Source organism: Ornithorhynchus anatinus, chromosome 3, assembly GCF_004115215.2.
Source record: "Ornithorhynchus anatinus isolate Pmale09 chromosome 3, mOrnAna1.pri.v4, whole genome shotgun sequence".
NCBI classification, from domain to species: Eukaryota; Metazoa; Chordata; class Mammalia; order Monotremata; family Ornithorhynchidae; genus Ornithorhynchus; species Ornithorhynchus anatinus.
The window spans coordinates 45795351-45811568 of record NC_041730.1 but is presented as its reverse complement, the minus strand read 5'-3'; the positions used below and the strand labels follow the sequence as shown (position 1 = coordinate 45811568).

General features: G+C 47.0%; 1 long non-coding RNA gene across 1 annotated transcript; it reads left to right on the top strand.

The window, feature by feature from the left end:
* The first annotated feature begins 2472 nt into the window (after positions 1 to 2472).
* LOC114810236 lies at positions 2473 to 9308 on the top strand. Its single transcript, XR_003757960.2, has 3 exons — positions 2473 to 2552; positions 8620 to 8693; positions 9245 to 9308. It is a non-coding gene; the product is annotated as an uncharacterized LOC114810236 (long non-coding RNA).
* The last annotated feature ends 6910 nt before the right edge of the window (positions 9309 to 16218 follow it).

The window sequence follows — 16218 nt, the reverse complement described above, 5'->3', positions numbered from 1 at the left end:
AGCTCACTGTTGGCAGAGAAGGTATCTAGTACAGTGCGCTGCACACAATAGCGCTCAATGATTGATTGATTCTACAACCTTAGCAGGCATTAGCTATGTGTGTGGTTATTCAATATACTACCTGTGATTTTCCAGAGAAATTAATGTCTATCCACCCCTCTCTAGACTCTAGCTCACTGTGGGCAGGGAATGGGTCATTTATATTGTACTCTCCCAAGAGCTTAGTAAGTGCTCTGCCCAAAGTAAGCCCTCAATTGATTGATAAGAATCATTTCCAAGGGGGGAAAAATCTGGAAAGTCCAAGAGGATGTCTGAGCACAGACTCTGAAATCTTTATGAATTCACCCCAGCCCTTAACACAGTGTTCAGGAAGGTGCTCGAAAACCAGGATGATGATGATGTTGGAGTCATCTTTGGCAAACAGCAGGTGAAGCAGCGTGGCCTAGTGGCTAGATCACGGGCCCGAGAGTCATAAGGTCCTGGGTTCAAATTGCAGCTCTGACATTTGTCTGCTGTGTGACTTTAGGCAAGTCCCTTTATTTCTCTGGGCCTCAGTTCCTTCACCTGTAAAATAGGGATTAAGACTGTGAACTCCATGTGGGACAGGGGCTGTCCAACCTGATTTTCTTGGATCCACCCCCGTGCTTAGCACAGTGCCTGGCACATAGCAAGTGCTTAACAAATATCACAGTAATCTTGCAGACTTCAGGACTCGCTGGATCAGTGGGTGCATCAAGGGGGTAGGCAGACAGGGATGTAGCGTACTACAAAACGTTCACAAAGGTTCTCCGTTCCAAACCCATTTCTGGCTAAAGCAATCCCAATAGGTCAATCAGTGGTATTTATTGAGCGCTTACTGTGTGCAGAGCACTGTACTGTATGCTTGGGAGAGTCCAATACAACAAGGTTGGTAAATACGTTCCCTGCCCGCAAGGAGCTTAGAGTCTAGAGCTTAGAGTCTAGAAGGTTTATTCATTCATTCAGTTGCATTTATTGAGCTTTTCCTGTGTGCAGAGCACTGTACTAAGCACTTGGGAGAAACAGCGTGGCTTAGTGGAAAGAGCAAGGGCCTGGGAGTCAGAGTTCATGGGTTCTAATCCCGACTCTGCCACTTTATCAGCTGTGTGACTTTGGGCAAGTCACTTCACTTCTCTGTGCCTCTGTTACCTTATCCGTAAAATGGGGATTAAGACTGTGAGCCCCACCTCCTGATTTCCTTGTATCTCCCCCAGGGCTTAGACCAGTGCTTGGCACATAATAAGCACTTAATGAATACAATTATTATTATTCCAGTGCTTCAAACAATACTTGGCACTGAGTAAGCACTTAACAAATGCCATCGTTATTATTTCAATATGGCAATAAAGAGAGACAATCCCTGCCCACAGCGAGCTAACAGGCCACAGCCCTGAGCAGCTGGATTGCCTGGCAGAGGAAAAACTCTCAGTACAGTGCTCTGCACACAGTAAGTGCTCGATAAATGCAATTGAATGAATAAATGAATGAATGACTGAACAAATTCCTCCGCTTCTGGAACGTCATCAGGAATGTGGCTGGGCCTGCTCTCTCATGGAGCTACAGGACGCTCACTGTATTCCTCTCATTGTTTAAAGCTCCAGTCCTTCCCTTCCCCGCACCCCAAAATTCCTCCTCCCATCTCCTTCATTCTAGAGTGTTCTTTTAACCCTTTATTTCTACAGGTTTTTTTTTTAATGGCATTTATTAAGCATTTACTATGGGCTGGGCATAATACTCTAAGTGCTGGTGTAGATAAAAACTAATCAGATTGGATACAGTCCACACCCCACATGGGGCAGGATTGCAGGATGACATCGTATAGATCCCTAGGGCCAAGGGGATGAGATGACTGGAGAAGCAGTGTGGTGTGGTGGATAGAGCATGGGCCTGGGAGTCAGATGGTCATGGGTTCTAATCCTGGCTCCGCCTGGGTGACCTTGGGCAAGTCACTTCTCTAGACCTAGTTCGCTCATGTGTAAAATGGAGATTGAGACTGTGAGCCCCTTGTGGGACAGGGACTGCATATAAAACGATTTGCTGGTATCTACCCCAGCCCTGAGAACAGACCCTGGCACATAGTAAGTGTTTAACAGGTACCATAATTATTTATTATTATTATTATCGAGCACCTGGCAGAGAGGAAAACGGGCAGCTTCAGGGAGAGACAGAAAATTCATTCCTCAGGGATCTCTCTCCTGAGTGAACACCCCCCCGCCCTTCCAATTTCTAGGTTCTCCACAGTGCCACAGAGACCCCCGCAGTGAGAATCCAGAGCTGGATTCTCTTTAGCCACAGCTATACACTGTGAACGCTCCCTTCCAGGGGGCGGGAGGGCTATTGTCTCAAACACGGGCAGCTGAGGTGGTTCGCCAGCTTTGCGATCGTGGGGGAAGGAATTCTAATCTAACGCATTTATTTGTTATTTCTTAAACAGATTCAGGCACACAGGACGAGGCTCCGCTTTTGCATGAATGGTTTAAGCTGGTCCTGGAGAAGAATAAATTATTGCAGTATGAGTCTGAGCTCTTGAGCATGTAAGTAAGGGGACTTGGAGATGGCCGGGAGTCAGAGAGGTGGTGGAGGGGGAGGGGAGAGTCTCCCGGGTCTGGGTGCCCAGCCAGGGCTCTTCCTCCTCCTGAATGCAGATAATGTCATTGAGCTAAATTGACACGTCGGGGCCTGGCATATCATCTCCCCATTAGTGACGGAGACCATGGGGTCCCGCTCACTCGCCGTGGAGACCCAACGCTGACAAGGGAGAGGGATTTAGGATCGTTTGGGGGGGGGGGGGATTTTCGGGTGGGGAGATCTCTCCCCCTTGGGTCCATTTTCAGTTTGGGGTGGACAGCTTGGGCATATTAATGTCTGTTTCCCCGTCTTTGTTTTTTAAATGATATTTGTTAGGCGTTTATTACGGGCCAGGCACTGTTCTAAGTGCTGGGATAAATACAAGGTAATCAGGTTGGACATAATCCATGTCCCATGTAATAATAATTATGGTATTTGTTAAGCAGTTACTATGTGCCAAGCACTGTTCTAAGCATGGGCGTAAGTTCAGGTAATCATATTGGGCACAATCTCTGTCCCATGTGGGGCTCACAGTCTTTCAGTGCTTAGAACAATACCTCAGCACTTAGAGCAGTGCCTGGCACATAGTAAGTGCTTAACAAATACCATCAATATTATTATTAATCCCCATTTTACAGATGAGGGAACTAAGGACCAGAGGACTGAAGTCACTTGCCCTAGGTCACACAGCGGATGAGTGGCAGAGCCGAGGTTTAGAATCCAGGTCCGTCTGACTCCAGGCCTTTGCTCTATCCGCGAGGCCACTCTGCTTCTCTTGACTGTAAGCTTGTTATGGGCAGGGGACGTGTCCCCAAATTCTGTTGTATCGTACTCTTCCCAACAATTAATACGGTGCTCTGCACAGAGGAAGCGCTCAATAAATACCACTGACTGCAACCAAGCATTCCCAGCCTCCTCACGCTTTGAGAATCTCATGTGCAGAGGCCCTGCTGAGCTGCCTCTGTCAGGCGAGCAGTCGGTTCTCCAGTGAGACTGCCAGCCTTCAGGAGGACCCTTTTAATGATATTTATTGAGCACTCACTGTGTGCAGGGCACTGTACTATGGACTTGGGAGAGTACAACAGACACATTCCCTGCCCACAACAATCAACAGCTGGGCTCCCCACCGTATTCTAAGTTCCTCTCCTCCAATTCTCTCCTTGACCCCCTCCAACCTGGTTTCGGTCCTCTTCACTTCACAAAAACCGCCCTCTCAAAGGATGCCAATGATCTCCTTCTTGCCAAATCCAATGGCCTCTACTCCATCCTAATCCTCCATGACCTCTCAGCTGCCTTCGGGAGTGTCGACAAGACGTTTCTCCTGAAAATATTATCCAACCTTGGCTTCCCTGACACTGTCCTCTCCTGGTTCTCCTCCTATCTGTCTGACAGTTCAGTCTCCCTCTCCACCTTCCATCCACTAACTCTGGGAGTAAGTACACAAGGCTCAGTTCTGTGTACACCCACTCTCTCAGAGAACTCATTTGCTCCCACAGCTTCAAATTCCATCTCTACATGGGTCATTCCCGAATCTACATCTCCAGCTATGTCCTTTCTCTTTCCCTTCAGGCTCACATTGCCCACTGACTTCAGGACATCCTCACTGGAATGTCCTACCTACACTTCCCGCTCAATACGTCCAAAACAGGACTCCTCATCTTCCCACCCAAACCCTATCCTCCCCCTGTCTTTCCCATCTTATAGACACGACCGCTATCCTTCCTGTTTCACAAGCCTGTAATCGAGGAATTTTCCTTGACTCGTCTCTCTCCTTCAACCCACATATTTAATCTGACAATAATCCTGGCAGTTCTACCTTCTCGGCATTGCTAAACTACCACCCTTTCTTTTCCAATCAAACTGCTACTTTGAGGAGCCGAGCACTTATAATAGCCTCTCTTGACTACTACATCAGCCTTCTCACTGTCTCTCACCTCTCCCGTTGTTACTTTGCTCGTCTTGCTTGGATCACTTTTCTAAAATACCGTTCAGTCCAACTCTTCCCACTCCTCAAGAACTTCCAGTGGTTGCTCATTCACCTCTGCATCAAACAGAATTTCCTTACAATTCCTCTAGACCGAAACTCATTATGTGGAGGGAACGTTTGCCAATTTTTCTAGTATTTTACACTCCCAAGCACTCTTTGCGCACAAAATCAGCATGGCCTAGTGGAAAGAGCATGATCCTGGGAGACAGACGATCTGGGTCTTAATCCCAGCTCTGCCAATTGCTTGCTGTGTGACCTTAGGCAAGTCACTTGACTTCTCCATGCCTCAGTTTCCTGAACTGTAAAATGGGGAATTCAACACCTCTTCTCCCTCCTACTTTGGTTGTGAGCCCCATGAAGGACAGGGACTGTGCCTGACCTAATTAACTTGTACCTTCCCTAGGGTTTAGGATGGTGTTTGATGCAGAGTAAGCACTTTACAAATACCATAAAAAATAAGTGCTCAGTAAATAGCATCGATTGATTTATTGAGTAACCAAACTGCCATCCCCCAAGCTTTGCAGTCAGCCTTCCTGCTCCATGCCCAGCTGAAATTTTGGCTTGTTCAGTGACTGGGCCATGGTTTTTCTGCAAGCCTGCCTTGATCTGCCCTAGGCCCAATCACACTCCAGTCAAGCAGTCCATCCTATTTATTGAGTGCTGACTTTGTACAGAGCACTGTGCTAAGCGCTCGAGAGAGTACAATAAAACAATATAACAAGACACAGTCCCTGCCCGCAACACGTTTACAGTCTAGGCAGGGAGACAGACATTAATATAAATAAATAAATTACAGATGTGTACATAAGTGCTGTGGGGCCGGGATTGGGGATGGATAAAGGGAGCGAGTCAAGGCAACGCAGAAGAGAGTGGAAGAAAAGGAAAAGAGGGCTTAGTCAGGATAGGCTTTTTGGAGAGATGGGCCTTCAGTATGGCTTTGAAGCAGGCACCAGCCGGGGGGAATCAGTGCCTGTAGGATATGAGGAGGGAGGGCGTTCCAGTCCAGTGGCAGGATGTGGGAGAGGTCAGCTGTGAGATAGAAGAGATCGAGGTACGGTGAGAAGGTTGAGGAGCAAAAAGTGTGTGGGTCGGGTGGTAGTAGGAGAGCAGTGAGGTGAGGTAGGAGGCGGCAAGGTAATTGACTGACTGCTTTAAAGCCAAAGGTAAGGAGTTTCTGTGTGATGCATAGATGGATAGGCAACCACTGGAGGTTCTTGAGGAATGGCCTGAAAGTTTTTATATAAAAATGATCCGGGCAGCAGAGTGAAGTCTGGACTGAAGTGGGGAGAGACAGGAGGCGGGGAGGTCAGTAAGGAGACTGATACAGTAATCAAAGCGGGGTAGGATAAGGGATTGGATTAACATGGTAGCAGTAAAGTGGTAACTCCAGGATCAAAGGAAGTGGAAAACCAGTTGTCATCCTTTCTAGCACGAGAGGGTCCTTGGACAGTACTAGGGAAAGCAGCGTGGCGTTAGTAGATAGAACATGGACCCAGGAGTGAGAAGGTCACGGGTTCTAACTCCACATCTGCCACTTATCTGCTTTTTGTGACCTTGGGTGAGTCACTTAACTTCTCTGGGCCTCAGTTACCTCATCTCTAAAATGGGGATTGAGACTGTGAGGCCCACATGGGACAGGGACCGTGTGCAAATCGATTTGCTTGTATCTATCCTGGAGCTTAGTACGACGCCTAGCATACAGTAAGCATTTAACAAATACGTCATTAGGAGGGCGACAACTCTTGGACAGGAAAGCTGCCAGTCTGGTCCTAGCTCTTCTTGCAGCTGGGCAGCAGCTCCCAGGAGAGGCGAGGGGGGTACCCATTTCCGACAGAGGAGTGCCGCTTGGCCTTTAAGGGCCACGGCTTTGTCCGAAGCTCAACCTGAGGTGTGGAAAGCCACACCTGATGGAAAACCAGACTTCCTGATTCTCCTTCCATGTCTTCCCCCACCGGTTCCATCTGTTATTATCATGATTTGTTATTATTACTATTTTTATTATTATTATATTTGTTAAGTGCTTGCTCTGTGCCGGGCATTATACCAAGTGCTGGGGTGGGTAGAGAATAATCAGGTTGGGCACAGTCCCTGCCTCACATGGGGCTCACAGTCTAAGTCAGAGGGAGGATCATTTAATCTCCATTTTCTAGATGAGAAAACTGAGGCATGGAGCAGTAAAGGGACTTGCCCAAGATCACCCAACAGATAAGTGGCAGAGTCAGGATAAGAACGCAGGTGCTCTGCCTCCGAGGCCCACCTGGGGGAGAACAGCTGGTTTCCCCTGCCTGTCATGGACCTTGGGCCTGCCGGGCGGGTCTGAGTGTTTGCCACCTGGTTCCACAACAGGCATTGCCATTGGTGGGGTCCGGCCTGTGTGACCTTTTTTCCTCTCTGGTCTCAATCGGATCACGGGGGGATAATGGTTGGAAAGACTGGAGAGGTTGAAAGCATTTAGGATTCCCAGTCTGAATCATGATTTCAGACCCCGCTTGAGAACTTTGAAGCCATTCTCCCTTTCAGAATCTTTGGCGATTAGAATTTCTTCCGACTGCTTAGTCAGCTGCAATAAAACTTTATTGATTTACTCAAAAAAAGACCTGATACTGACATTTGTTTGCCAGCCCGATGGGAGCCAGAAGGTCCCTGCTGAGACTCCAGTGACTGATTTTGATGTCCTTAGTTCCTGGGAGACAGAAAGTCATGGGTTCTAATCCCAGCTCAGCCACTGGTCTGCTGTGTGACTTTGGGCAAGTCACCTCACTTCTCTGTGCCTCAGTTCCTTCATCTGTAAAATGGGGATTAAGATTGTGAGCCTGATGTGGGACAGGGACTGTGTCCAACCTGATTTGCTTGCATTCCTCCCCAGCATTTAGTGCAGTGTTTGGCAAAATAGTAAAAACTTAACAAATATCACTATTATTATTATTATTACTAGTCATCACTCTGGGGAAGCTGCACCTATTTCCCATGGGTTTTTCTCCTTCCTAAAGCTCCAGACAAGGTCAAGCAAATTACCAAAATCATTCCTGATCATTTTCTCTTGTTCAAAAATGCCAGTGTTCAGAGTGGCCTAGTGGAAAGAACACGGGGCTTGGGAATCAGAGGACCTGGGTTCTACTCCTGACTCTGCCAGTTGCTTGCTGTGTGAACTTGGGCAAGTCACTTAACTTCCCTGTTCCTCCATTTCTTCAACTGTAAAAAATGGAAGTTAAATACCTATTCTCTTTCCTACTTAAACTGTGAGCCCCATGTGGGACAGGGCCTATGTCTAACCTAATTAACTGTTTAAAATAGTGTTTGGTGTATGGAAAGTGCTTAACAAACATAATGATAATAATAATAATAATAGCCCAAGAAGGGGCTCATTTTGAGCTGGGTGACAATGATTTTTTTATGGCACTTGTTAAGCTCTTACTACGTGCAAAGCATTGTTTTAAGCACTAGATAGATACAGGTTAATCAGGTCAGACACAGTTCATGTCCCACATGGGGCTACCCGTCTTAATCCCCATTTTACAGATGAGGGAACTGGGGCCCAGAGAAGTGAAACGACTTGCCCAAGATCCCACGATGGGTAGCCAGAGCCGTGCCAGTGAGGGACCCAATCGGCAAGGAGACCGATGGTCACGTTATCAGAAAGGAAGGGCCCGCTTGCCACCCTGGCTTTTCCAGCCCTCTTGGCCCCAGAAACTAGGGAGCCTTTCGGCAGCAGCAGCATCACTAGGGGAATTAACCATGGCTATGGAAACGGTTGTCCCACTGTCTCTCCTGAGCGCTTAGTTCAGTGCTCTGCCCAAAGTAAAACCACCTCTCCTCTCCTCTCCCCTCTCCTTCCCTCCACTCCCACAGTCTCACAGTCTAAATCAGAGGAAGTAAGATTTAATCCCCATTTTGCAGATGAGGAAACTGAGGCTCTGAGAAGTGACGTGACTGGCCCAAGGTCACATAGCAGGCACTGTAGTACTCAATAAGTACAATTAATTGACGATTGGTCCACTGTCCACTATCCGCTGAGATTCATCGAGCTCTGACTCTGTGTTCCACAGGGCCCAGGAGCTGGAACTGGAAGATAACCAGAGCAGATGGGAGCAGGAACAAAAAGGGAAAGTGACCTCAGATGGTAAGACTGCTGCTTTTCCAATACCCTCCCCCCAATTTTTTTTTCCTATAATGGTATTTATTAAGCATTTACTATATGTCAAAAACTGTTCTAAACCCTGGGGTACTTACAATTTAAGCAGGGTAGACACAGTCCCTGTCCCACATAGGGCTCACAACCTAAACCGGAGGAAGTAGAATTTAATCCCCATTTTGCAGATGAGGAAACTGAGGCTCTGAAAAGTGACGTGACTTGCCCAAGGTCACACAGCAGACAAGTGGAGGAGCTGGAATTGGAACCCAGGTCCTCTGACTCCCAGATCGGTCCTCTTTTCATTAGGCCTCACTGCTCCCTTGGAGACCTGCTCCTCTGTGAAGGCAATTGTTCCTCAGTGACCTCATCTGTAAAATGGGGATGAAGACCAAGTCCCAAGTGGAACAGGGACTGTGCCCACCCTGATTAATTTATATCTACCACAGTACCTGGAACATCATAAGTGTTTAACAACTACCATGAAAAAAAAGGAGAGACGGCCACTTTTCAGCCCTCTTCCTTACTCTGTCACACTGTAGAACACAAGAAAGAGGAAACAGACCTGGAGGAGGAGGAGGAGGAGGAGAGCTTCACCAAGACACTGTGCGATTGAGGCAAGGAGCAAACCCTCGGCTCTTTTAGCGGAGCAGAGCGTCAAGGAGAAGACAGAAGAACAGCTCTTCAAAAGTTCCATGCTACCCCGGGGATACCAGCTCAGTCGGACGTGAATTGTTCCCCGAATCGGCCCTGGGGAGTCCAGGGGGAGCTTGAGAAGTGGATGGGTGGTCCCCAGGAGAGAGGCAGCTGAATTAAACAAGGGACGGAAGCGGGGAATGCTTCACTTCCATTAGAAAGAGGATACAGCCCCCGATCTCTCCTGGCCCGCTCTGGAGCTGAGCCCATCGGAACGTGAGATTCGTTAGCTTTCCTCAGCCGGGTTGAGCGGATGCAAAAACTGGGCTTTCCTTTGAATTCTCAGAGATGGCTGGCTCAGGCGCACCCTTTTCCTCACATCTTTTCTCTCCCCTATCCTTAGCCACCTTTTTTTTTTTTTTGGTTTTTCGGGGGCACGGCTGAACTGATTGTAAATGTCATAAAGAAGGGTCATCGGTTTGAAGATGAGATTAATATTGAAAAGGGGTTCCTGGATAAGGACCCAGAGCCCTCTGCAGTGCTGATGGTAGAAAATTAATAGCTGCCATGGCCAGGTGTCAAGTTCAGTTGTATTTGCTGACACGAATGTGATGTTCATAATGAATGAGCATTTGATAGAGGATAAGAGCCCCGATTCTGTAAAATAGTAACCTGTCAGTCAGTCAATCGTATTTATGGAACACTTACTGTGTGAAAAGCACTGTACTAAGCACTTGGGAGAGGACAACAGAACAATATAGCAGACACATTCCCTGCCCACATCGAGCTTACATTCTAGAGGGAGAGACAGACATAAATATAAATAAATAAAATTGCAGATATGTACATAATGCTGTGGGCCTGGGAGGGGGAATGAATAAAGGGAGCAAATCAGGGTTACACAGAAGGGAGTGGAAGAAAAGAAAAAGAAGGCTTAGTCAGGGAAGGCCTCATGGAGGAGATGGTGCCTGAAAGGTTACCAGACTTCCCAAAGGTCAAGGCATAACTAACCTTCTTACTCCAGAGCATGGTTCTAACTGCCCAGAAACTGGAAAAATCAGAGTCAATTATATTTATTGAGAGCACTTACTATGTGCAGAGCTCTGTACTAAGCTCCTGGGAGAGGTACAATATAGGAGAACTAGCAGATATGTTCCCTGCCATAACGAGCTTACATTCTAGAGGGGAGACAGACATTAATATGAATAAATAATTTATAGTATATAATTTAAAGGTGTGTACATAAGTGCTGTGGGGTTGGAGGTGGCACAGATATCAAATGTAAGACATGTTTTGCCTGTGCACCTCTTTCCCGGGGGCTGCTGGTAGCAGTGGGCCATTTTTTTGAGTTAGCTTTAGATGGAACTGGAAATACAAACTTCTTTTCCATCTACTGGACATTTCTCCACACTGTTGGTGCTGTTTCTTCCTTTCTGATGCCCCAAATCTGGCAGCCTGACCCGGTCTTCTCTTGAAGATATCTTCCAGCACGGCACAGAACTGAGCCCTCAGGAGAGTATAAAGCAAGTAAAAGAAGGTCCCTGCCCTTCGGAAGCTTACAGTGTCACACTGTTGAACAGCATACAACCTTGGCACAGAAATCAATGACAGCATCTGACTCTAGGTACCGGATGGAGATTTTCATCCCTGCTTAGTGTTTTCTAGGTGCAGATGGGTACATAAATTCAGTCAACTTCCAAATTTAACTGAGAAGTCAACTGAGAAGCCATTCATAATTATCCACTGACTTCTTGTACGTGACTTGTTGAGTTCTTGTTGTCCAGTAGAGGAAAGCTTTCTTAGACAGGCCAGCTCTGACAGCAGGCTGGACAAAGCATGTAGAAACGCTCTCAGGATGTGGCCTAGTGTTAGAGCACTGACCTGGAATTCAGAAGGACTTGGGTTCTAATACTGGCTCTGCCACTTGTCTGCTGTGTGATCTTGGGCAAGTCATTTCACTTCTGTGGGCCTCAGTTCCCTCATCTGAAAAATGGCGATTAATACTGTGAGCCTCATGTGGGACAGGGATTGTGTCCAACCTGATTTGCTTGTATCTACCCCAGCTCTTAGAAAACTGCCTGGCACCTAGTAAGCACCGAACAGTTACCAAAAAAAAGAAAAAAATGGGAGTTTAATGGCCTTTCCGAAGATCAGATTCCTCTAGACCGATGAACCTGTAGTGGCAGGTTGAAAAAGGTCACTGGCCTGGCATGATTGGCCAGTACCCACTCCATTTGAGTAGTTGGCAGGGGGATTTGTTCTAAGTGAATTCTGTTCCTCTATAGCTGGTTTAAGCTGCAAAGCATGGCCTAGTGGGTAGAACCCGGGCTTGGGAGTCAAAAGGCCATCGGTTTTTACGAGATGTTCTTCCCCTTGACGCTGTTTAGTGCCATTGTTCTTGTCTGTCCGTCTCCCCCGATTAGACTGTAAGCCCGTCAAACGGCAGGGACTGTCTCTATCTGTTGCCGACTTGTTCATCCCAAGCGCTTAGTACAGTGCTCTGCACATAGTAAGCGCTCAATAAATACTATTGAATGAAAAAAGGACCTGAGATCTAAACCCAGCTCCCCCACTTGTCTGCTGTGTGACCTTGGGTAAATCACTTCACTGCTCTGGGCCTCAGTTCCCTCATCTGGAAAATGGAGTTTGAGACTGTGAGCCCCTTGTGGGACAGGGAAAGTGTCCAACCTGATCTGCTCATATCTGCCCCAGCGCTTAATACAGTGCCTGGCAACAGCAAGCGCTTAACAAATACCACAGTTATTATTAAAGCTTTAGGTTAGGGTTCATGTCGGGTAGAGTCATTAAATCCTCGGAGGTTTCTCCCCGTTGGATGACCTGAAACTCATGGGGTCTAATGGAGGCTGGAGGCCCAAGGAGCTTGTCAACTGGGGGTGATGCTGATATCAGAGCCATGGGTGGACTTCCGCACAGGTTTCTGGGAAAGCTTCTATGTGGGCTTATAATAATAACAATAATGTTGGTATTTGTTAAGCGCTTACTATGTGCAGAGCACTATTCTAAGCACTGGGGTAATCGGGTTGTCCCACGGGACGCTCACAGTCTTCATTCCCATTTGACAGATGAGGTCACTGAGGCCCAGAGAGGTTAAGTGACTTGCCCACAGTCACACAGCTGCCAAGTGGCAGATCCAGGATTCGAACCCATGATCTCGGACTCCCAAGCCCGGGCTCTATCCACTGAGCCATGCTGGATCCACCTCAGTGCTTAGTACAATGCCCAGCACATAGTAAGAACTTAACAAATACCACAATTATTACTATTAGAGGGCTTTAGGATTTAGGTCCAGGATCCCATGGGCATTAAGCATGGGAGGGGTGACAAGAAAGTCCAACCCCCATCCTGGAAATACTCAGAATCTGCCCTCAGGGTCCTGCCAGGGTAGACTAGCATCTGTGGTAATTTTAGCAGAGAAGTGCCAAAACAGTCTCTGGATCGCTGGGTATTTTAAGGAAATACTCCTCCGTGTTGAAGGGAGGATGTCTGCTTTGGGAATGGAGAAGAGAGACAGCAACTCAGCTGGGCAGGTGTCACAGTAAAGCCTTGGGTGATTGGGTGCCAGTTTGATCAGTCCAGAGGGCAGAATCCAGCCCCTGACCTATCAACTCTGGCTTCCCCAGGCCCCGTTAACTCGGATAAATCAAGGGCCGTACCCGGTGTCGGGTTTTGTAAATAATGTTTAGGTGACAACAACAAAGAACAAGTGGATAGACCTGGGCTTGAGAGTCAGAAGGACTTGGGTTCTATCCCGGCTCTGCCACTTGTCTGCTGGGTGACTCTGGGTAAGTCATTTCACTTCTCTGGGCCTCAGTTACCTCATGGCTCAGTGGAAATAGCATGGGCTTGGGAGCCAGAGGTCATGGGTTCGAATCCCAGCTCTGCCACTCGTCAGCTGTGTGGCTGTGGGCAAGTCACTTAACTTCTCTGTGCCTCAGTTACCTCATCTGTAAAATGGGGATGAAGATTGTGAGCCTCATGTGGGACAACCTGATTACCTTGTATACCCCAGCGCTTAGAACAGTGCTCTGCACATAGTAAGCGCTTAACAAATACCAACATTATTATTATTATTATCTATAAAATGGGGATTTAAGAGTGTGAGCCCCATGTGGGACAGGGACTGTGTTCAATCTCATTACCTTGTATCTACCCCAACGCTTAGAACAGTGCTTGTCACATAGTAAGCGCTTAAGTACCATAATAATAATAATATAACTATTGTTATTACTAATAAAAAACACATTTTTCAGTGCTTGGGGTTAAAATAAAATGCTTTGTTCTCCCCGATGAGACAGCCAAATTTTTTTTGAAAAATATTCCTATGTCTTTCTTACCATGGAGGGAATGGTCCAAAATGTTTTCCTTTTAGGAGAATGCTCATTTCTCTTCTCTTGTGCTGATTTTTTCCATTCTCAAATGCACATAACAGCTTACAGCTACTGAAGCATAGAGCTGTACTATGGGTTCAAAGATGAGGCAAGTTCTAGAGCACGAGCTTTTTTATCGTGATCGGGGGCGGCTGATGGGTGTGATGGACTTTCCCACCCACATTGCGTGACCATAAAGGTTTTCCCCGTTGCACTGGTGCATTTGTTCCCCTGATGCCTGACCTTGTTGTGCTGTCTCCTTCTTGATGTCACAATCTCCCAGAAGCTCTGCTTCAAGACTGACCAACCCCCTTTAGAGTCGCTGTGCGCCAGGCTTGTCTGTCTCCTGCTGGTCCCTCCCAACTGTCCACTTACCTGAAACATGGTCTGAAGTGACATTTTATTGAAGCATAAAAGCATTTCTACTGTCCACCCTGCTGGCATTTACCCCATTTCAGCTCATCTTAGAGAAGCTCTTGGATGTCCTGCTGTCGCTCAGGCCCCTCACATGTCCCACTTCGTGATGGAGGTATTTGTGAAGCGCTTACTATGAGCCAAGCACTGTACTAAACACTGGGGAAGATACGGTGTAAGCCGATGAGATACAGTCCCTGCCCCTCAAGGGGCTCCTAGGCTAAGATAGAGGGAGAACAGATTTTGAATTCCCGTTTTACAGATGAAGAAAGGGAGGCTCTGGGTAGTGAAGCAACTTGCCTGAGGTTACCTAGCAAGCAAGTGGCAGAGTCAGGGTTAGAAACCAGGTCCTCTGTTTCCCAGGCCCGTGCTCTCTCCACTGCTTCACATGGGACCAGCAACTTTGATGTTGTTGATCTGATTTGCCCCAGGACCTCACTGCTTGTGGTCCTAAAGGGAGCAGAACAACACCGATCTGGGAAACAGAAGGCCTGGTTTGAGCCACCGTTCTGCTGTGGGACCACAACCAAGTCCCTTAACCGCTCTGCACCTCAAGTTCCTCATCTGCAAAATGGGGATAATGAAACCTGCCTTTCTACCTACCTCACAGGGTTGTTGTGTGGGCAAAAGTGAGATAAACAATGAGAGAAAACTTTGGGAATAAAAATGCTATCCAAAAACCAAGGTATTATTATTGTTATTATTTCCAGCTGCTGGATGTTAAGAATTTTACCTGAGGCTTTAGTGAAACTGTTCAAAAAGCTGAATGCGGACTCTGCAAGATTAATCAATCAATTGTATCGATTGAGCGTTTACGGTATGCAGAGCACTGTAATAAGTGCTCGATCTAGGTCTCAGGGCCTGAGAAAAGATTGGACGAACAACTGCCCGATCTGACTCTTGACCCCCATCAGCCATTATCCCAAAGGACACACTTTCCTTCTTGATTCATTTTTCTATCTGTCGATCATTCATTCATTTATTGATCTGTTAAGAATTTATTGAGTGCCTACTGTTTTCGGGGCACTGTACTGAATACCTGCTGTGTACAGAGCACTGCACTGGACACCCGCTGAGTGCAGTCAGTCGTATTTATCGAGCACTTACTATGTGCAGAGCACTGTATTAAGCACTTGAGACAGAACAGTTTAACCATATAACAGACACATTCCCTGTCCACAATCGGCTTACAGTGACAGTGCAGAGACTGTACTGAGTGCCTGCTGTCTGCTGAGCACTGAACCAAACTGAGCCCTTGAGAGCATATAATACGAGTAAAAGACAGGTCCCTGCCCTAGGGAAGCTTACTGTCTTGCATTGTTGAACAGCCTACAACCTTGGCTACACAATCAGCAACAACATCTAGCTCTGGGTACCTGATGGAGATTTTCATCCACGCTTTAGTGTTTCCTAGGTGCAGATGGGTACGTTAATTCAATCAACTTCCGAATATAACTGAGAAGTCAATCGAGAAGCTATACGTAATTACCTGCTGACTTCTTGTATTGGACTTGTTGATTTCTCAGTGTCATTTTCAGGGCAACTAAACTTTTTTCACAAGGCTTGCAAACACCAGGCAGCAGATTTGATGCCTCTCCCTGCGAGTCTTTAAGCCACTAATATTTCACGTGCTGGGCCCCGCTGTGGTCTGAAGCCACTCGATGTGGGCAGGGAATGTGTCCGCTTATTATTTTGGAGTCTTCCAAGCGCTTAGCACAGTGCTCAGCACACAGTAAGCACTCAGTAAATACAATTGACTGAGTCACATCACAACTCTGGGAGCACGTATTTAAAGGCGTTTCTTCAGCAGAATCAGTCCTAGACGCCTCTGGGCAACTCCCAAGGAGAGGCCTCAGTGGTTTACCAGTCAGCTCTCTCACCTCCCTTCCAGAGCATGTTGTAAATGAGATAATGGTCACACTTCTTGGTTTTTCCTTCTGGAAAACTGGTTCATTGCCAATTAGAATGCTTCTTTCCTCAGTGGGGGCTTTGCTTCTTTTGAAATAAAAAAAAATCCAGTGTTTAAGCAGGTTGCTATAAACAAACAGTTATAAAACTGTGAAATCTGCTGTTTGGGC